This window comes from Galeopterus variegatus, unplaced genomic scaffold, assembly GCF_000696425.1.
Source record: "Galeopterus variegatus unplaced genomic scaffold, G_variegatus-3.0.2 Scaffold243, whole genome shotgun sequence".
In the NCBI taxonomy this organism is placed as follows: Eukaryota; Metazoa; Chordata; class Mammalia; order Dermoptera; family Cynocephalidae; genus Galeopterus; species Galeopterus variegatus.
The window spans coordinates 785,104-791,932 of record NW_007726354.1 but is presented as its reverse complement, the minus strand read 5'-3'; the positions used below and the strand labels follow the sequence as shown (position 1 = coordinate 791,932).

Here is a 6,829-nt window from a genome sequence, read left to right as displayed (position 1 = left end):
CCTGGCCGGCCCGGTGGCGCACTGCTATAGTGCGCCGCTTGGGAAGTGCGGTGGCGCTCCCGCCGAGGGTTCGGATCCCACATACAGACCGGTGCCCGCTCACTGGCTGAGCGAGGCGCGGGAGCAACACCGAGGGTTGCGATCCCGTGGCCGGTCCCGGTCCAGTATGGGGGCGACACTGAGGGTTGCGATCCGTTGCCTGACACGGAAAAAAAAGACAAAAAGGAAAAAAAAAAAAAAAAAAAGAATAATTCCTCACTTTCCTGTGGGAACCTGTGCTCACCCAAACCAGCCCATGTGGCTGCATGCAGTTGTCCCCACCATCCAGGATGGACTTTAACTGGTATAACCAGGGAAGATAATCCCTCCCCTGGGTCACAGTGATTGGTTAATGCCAAGCATGTGACTTATTATTGACTAATCAAAATCAGTTCTGGGACCTCTTAAACTAATAGGGGAGAGACACACTCCCTCTATGCTTAGAATTATGATAACAGATGTAAAGTTTGAAGCTGTTGTAAGTATCCTGCCACTATAAGGAAAAAGCCTGTCTGAGATTGGAGCAGCAGTAGAACAGAGCAGAATCACGAGAGAGAAACCAGATTCTGGTGATAATTTAAAACCTCTGATCGAGATACACCCATATATGGCCTTCTGAGTTATATGAGCTGGTAAATTCCCTTTTTGCTTAAGCCAATTTTAGATTGGGTTTTCTGCCTCTTGTAAGTGAAAGCGTCATAAACAATAGTCAGGGATTTGGAAGATTAGGATTGATGACAAAGGTGGTTTGGGGAAGGAGTACATGCACAGATCTCTTGGAATGAATTTAGAGGGTGCAGATATTTGAGTCATGTGAATTACTATGGTTTGAATGTTTGTCTCTGTAAAGCTACACGACTACACCAATTATCAGGTTAGACAATTCATAACTAAAGTCAAAACATTTCATTATTTTAGTTATAATAATTTTCCATTTGTATTGTCAGGGCTAGGGCTCAGACCCTTCAAACTCATTGTACAGACTGGGTCAGCAGACCCCTCAAACACAGGCCCATGCTAGGTAATTGGGACAGATTCCAGGAGTCATTGGCAGATGACACGAGCTCAGTCCTCAGCAGTAACTGTAGTAGCAGCAGTAGCAGTAGCAGCAGTGGCCTCTCGGGGCATCCCAGGGGGAATGGCAGCAACAGCTTGCAGCAGCAGTAGTGGCCTCCCCAGGGCCATCCCAAAGGCAGGGGGCCCTGTGGATCAGAGCCACTCATCTTTCATACTTAAGTCCATAACCTAGGACACCTGGGTGCACATGCACAAATACAGACAATAGCCAAGGAACTCCTGGGCACACGTGCATATTTACCTCAAATGCTCATCAAGATTCTGAACATCTCAGGGGCCCTGACCATTTTCCTTCACTTTCCCTACAGTCTCCTCCAAAGTTTATGTTGGAACTTAATCCCCAATATGGTATTGAAATGTGGGGCCTTTTAGAGATGATTGAATTGTGAGGACTCTGCCCCCATGAATAGATTAATTCATTCATGGATTAATGGGTTAATGGTTTAATGGGTTATTAGGGAGTAAACTGGAAGCTTTATAAGGGGATGAAGAAAGCATGCTCTTGTTCAGCCCTCGCCATGTGTTAGCCTACATTCCCACCAAGAAGAAGGCCCTCACCAGATGTGCCCCCTTGACCTTGGACTTCCCAGCCTCCAAAACTGCAAGAAATACATTTCATTTTCTTATAAATTACCCAGTTTCATGTATTCTATTATCTATAACAGAAAACTGACTAATACATGAATGTTTATCCAAAGGCCTCCACTGTGTAATAATAATATTAATAATATTATATAATAATAATAATAATAACAACAGGCTCTTAATATTCAGGTGGTCATGATGACCTACCCCGTGGATGTCCCTCATTCTCCTTCCCCAGCCAAGCCAGTGCTTACTTAATGGTATCATGAACTACATGGCCAAGGTGGCAGAGACAGAGGTTATGCACAGGCTCAGCAACATGCACTTCCTACTCTTGAGGCTGCTCCACCACTCCTGCTGGGGGTCTAACCAGAATTGATGTTGTCTTCACACTTGAAGGGACAATTCAATTACCTGGTAGTCAGGACACTAAGATTGGAGCCTTTCTATCATGGGTGAGGCAGAAGAGACATTTTATCTGGACTGGACCATGTTTACTTTGTAATGTGTCATTCTGCAGCCAGCACCACCATCCACTCACCTTCTACAAGTTTTTTATACTGTCATAGATTCCCACATAACATTGCTCCAACCAAGAAACTCACTTCATGGCATGCTGTAGGTTAAATGTGTCCCCCAAAAGTTCATGTATTGGAAACTTGATCCCCATTGTAACAGTGTTAAGAGGATGGGAAATCCAATTATAATATTTGAAAGGTTGGGCTTTTAACAGGTGATTAGACTGTGATAACTGCACCCTCATGAATGAATTGATCCATTCATGGAGTAATGGGCATGGTTCGGATGGCTTTATAAGTGGGAAGCTTAGCTCACTCTTACTCAGCCCATGCGGTACCCTGAGTTGCTGTGGACAGTCACCACCAAGAAAAAGGCCCTTACGAGATGTGTTCCCTGAACTATGGACTTCCCAGCCTCTGAAACTGTAAGAAATAAATTTAATTCTTTTTTTTTTTTTTTTTTAAAAGGATGACCAGTAAGGGGATCTCAACCCTTGGCTTGGTGTTGTCAGCACCACGCTCAGCCAGTGAGCAAACCGGCCATCCCTATATAGGATCCGAACCCGTGGCGTTGGTGTTATCAGCACCGCACTCTACCGAGTGAGCCACAGGCCGGCCCATAAATTTAATTCTTTATAAATTACCCTCTTTATAAATTACCCAGTTTCAGTTATTCTGTTATAATCAACAGAAATGGACTAATATATAGCAAAATTAGGGAATAGCAAATTAAAACAAATGAGATACTTCTACACACCCATTAGAATGGCTAAAACCTGGGGCTGTCTGGTTAGCTCAGTTGGTTAGAGCAAGGTGTTATAAAACCAAGGTCAAGGGTTCAGATCCCCTTACCGGCCAGCCTCTCCCACTGCCCCCCTCCCTCCAAAAAGAAGGGCTAAAATCCAAACACACCAAATGCTGGTGAGGATGTGGAACAACTGTAATTCCCATTCATTGCTGGTGGGAATGCAAAGTGGTAGTCACTTTGAAAGACACTTTGGCAGTTTCTTCCAAAGGTAAACATAGTCTTACCATACAATTGAGCAATCATGATCCTTGGTATTTACTCAAATGAGCTGAAAACTTCTGTCTACACAGAAAGCTGCAAATGAATGTTTATAGCAGATTTATTCATAATTGCCGAAATTTGGAAGCCACTGTCCTTCAATAGGTGAGTGGACGAATCAGCTGTGGTATATTCATACAATGAAATGTTATTCAATAATAAAAAGAAATGAGCTATCAAGACACAAAAAGACGTGGAGGAAACATAAATGTGTATTGCCAAGAGAAAGAAGCCAGTCTGAAAAGGCTACGTACTATATGATTTCCACGACAATATATGATATTCTAGAAAAGGCAAAACTATGGAGACAGTAAAAAGATTAGTGGTTGCTAGAGGCTTCAGGGGAAGGAGAGAGGAATGAACGTGGGGAGTATTCACACAGGGCATTTTTAAGGCAGTGAACCTATCCTGTATGTTACCGTAATGGTGAACACATGATATTATACACTTGTCAAAACCCATAGAATGTACAACACAAAGAATGAATCCTAATGTAAACTGTGCACTTTAGTTAATAATAATGTATTCATAATTGTTCAACAATTGTAACAAATGTACCACACTAATGCAAGCTGTTTGTAATAGAAACTGGGGAGGGAAAGTGAGGGGTATATGAGAACCCTCTGTACTTCACTTGTAGTGGATTGAATTATGTCCCCCCAAAGCTATTGAAGCTTGAATTGTCTCCCAAGTTTTATGTATTAGAAACTTAACTCCCACTGTGACTGTTAAGAGGTGGGAAATCCTATTATGGTAATTGAAAGGTGGAGCCTTAAAGAGGTGATTGGACTGTCAGACCATGCAATAGTGAATGGATTAAAAATGGTAGCCAGGGGTGTGGTTCTGAGGGCTTTAAAAGAAGAGGAGAGTCTGTGTTTCTCTCTCTCTGCTTCCACCATCTTGCAATGTGAGACCCCTGGGTCACTGTCGCCGCCACCAGATAGACTTTGGACTTCCCAGCCTCAGAAACTGTAAGCAATAAATGTCATTTTTCTTGCAGGTATTTTGTTACAAGCAACATAAAAGGACTAATACACCACTCAATTTTTCTGTAAACCTAAAACTGCTCAAAAAAAAGTATATTAACAAATTATGTTGAATGCGAAAAGTGAAACGATATCAGCAAACATTTGATATTCTGTTACATTAAAATTAGTCTATATTCCACTTGGATGTATCTTTTACCCATGCATGATTTTTTACCATTATGCATTAGCCATTTGAAACACATTGGACGATGAGTTATGCAGATGGTCCAAGTGTTGACACATTGCATCGTACGTTAAGAAATTGCATTCACTATAACACCACCTGCATTATTAGAAAAGTGTTTGAAGGCTGTCAAGCTCATAGCGGTGGATACAAGGTCTCAAACTGTTTAATTTTCTCGTGAAAGCTTAAGTTGTTTCATTAGCCGCAAATAGTGTCAACTATTTTCCTTGGAGTGACGTGCCCATTTTCTTCATTGTCTAAAAAATAGCCGCAAAATGCCCAAGTCTAAATAATCACAGTCAGTCATTGTTCTTTCAAGTAAAAACTCTGTTCGAGTGAAAAAGCAGCTAGTTCAGCCTGCAACTCAAACATCCACAAGTGTTTTCCTCAAGAGACAACAAAATAGAAGTGATTTATTCACACTTCCCAGTTTGTCAAACAAAATATTAAAACCATGTGTACTCAAGGGTGAGACTTAATACAATCAATTATTCTCATAGCGTCACCCAGGACATTCTTAAGTGAAGCTGGCTTTCCCCGCCTGCCATGTGTGGAAGTAAAGAATGTGACTATTACTAGGTTGGTGCCACCTCCTCAATTCGCTAATGTGTCAGTTTTACCCACGATTGCTTCTGCAACATCAGTGCAAATGTCAACACAATGAATCATGTGTCAGTTTTCTTGAAAAGCATTTCCTAGACACCTCAGGGTTCACAGGCTGCAGGTAACGAAACGATTAAGTGACACCACACACACACACACACACACACACACACACGGTTTGAAAGACACACCAAAATATTAATAGTGGTTAACTCCAAATGGTAGAATTATGGCCAATTTAAATCTTTTTTTTTCGTTTGGCTTACTCATATCTTATACAAATTTGCAAACAGCAATTTCTAAGAAGAAAACGAAATTGCGTTTTTTTAAGAACCACAAATGCAGCATCTTTACATACAACAAGCATAGAGATTTTGTGCACGGAACCAGAAAGTCTCTAAACTTTCATCCAAGATCTACCTTTAGAATGAAGGAAAATAAATAAGCAAACAAAAACCAAAAACGCGTTACTATTTTGTACTTAGGGACCTTGTTATATTCATTTTCCCTTTAATCCGGAGGAAAAGAGACGGAGGAAGACGGGTGTAGGTGAGTGGCGGTCGGGAGAAAAGGCAGATTTGATGTTCTCTTAGGGTGGAAAAGCCTGTTTGTTCACCCTGGAATCCGCCAACAGTCCCCAGCACATAACCGGTTATCAAATTAACGTCTGTGGAATAAAAGCGGGAAAGAAAGGGAAGGAAGGGCTGGAAGGCTGCAGGGGCGGGAGGTGATGCGGTAGGACCCCACGATCTGCGAGTGGTTCTTAACCAGGCTGCACTGACAACACTGACAAACGTCCCTCCGGGGAGGACCCCAGGAACTCTAACATGCAGGTGCCCGGGCCCGCCCAGGCCAACTCAATTAGAATTGGGAGCGGGGTGGAGGGGGGCGGGGAAGCAAGCACTGGAATATTCTAACGTTCCCCAGGTGAGTCTAACGTGCAGCCAGGAAGGTAAACCTTCCGAGAAGAGCACCCAGCTAAGGGGAGACTGCCCCGACGCGCCACGCGGGCCGGTCACGCCTTCACCGGGCCAAGGGCGCAGGCGCACTGGAGGCTCGAGGCGCGGGCCGGGCAGGCGGTGAAGGAGGGCGCAGGCGCGCACTGCGGCCGCTGGGGGCGGATCCCAGATCGCACGCCGCCCGACGCAAGGCCGCAGTGCGCAGGGGCGGGGGCGCGATGATGGCATCACGTAAGGAGACCGTGTGAAAACTCGGACCCTGTGGTGACCCAGTGGCCTAATGGATAAGGCATCAGCCTCCGGAGCTGGGGATTGTGGGTTCGAGTCCCATCTGGGTCGCACGGAGCTTAGTTTTGGTGGAGAGGAAGGCGATGATGTACAATGGAGGACAGAAAAAGGGATTTGGGACTGGTTATTTCGCTTCTCTGCAGCGATCTCGAAACACATTGTATTACAAAGTAAGAGCAGCGTCGGTGCGTTTTAAAAACAGTTAACTGAGAGCTTGCAAGTGAATGCGGAATCTGCCCTCCAGAAGGGGCATTTACTCTTTTTAAAAAAAATCTCCCCCCAGGTATAATTGACAAATAAAAATTCTATATTTTTAAGGAGAATCATTTATTCTTGCTAAACGTATACTGATTTTTAAAAGAGAAAAGCCCGAGGAAGCACAGACTGGTGACTGGACAGATGGCACCGCCTTTTTCTGTCCACCTTTTCGAGCTTCGCTTCGCTAAGGGCAGCCGCATTTGCAAAACTTCCTTTCCACCCTT

The 6,829-nt window shown here is 43.9% G+C and overlaps 1 non-coding gene across 1 annotated transcript; it reads left to right on the top strand.

Moving 5' to 3' along the window:
- The first annotated feature begins 6,325 nt into the window (after window positions 1-6,325).
- On the top strand, window positions 6,326-6,398 carry TRNAR-CCG. The gene has a single exon. It is a non-coding gene; the product is annotated as a tRNA-Arg (tRNA).
- The last annotated feature ends 431 nt before the right edge of the window (window positions 6,399-6,829 follow it).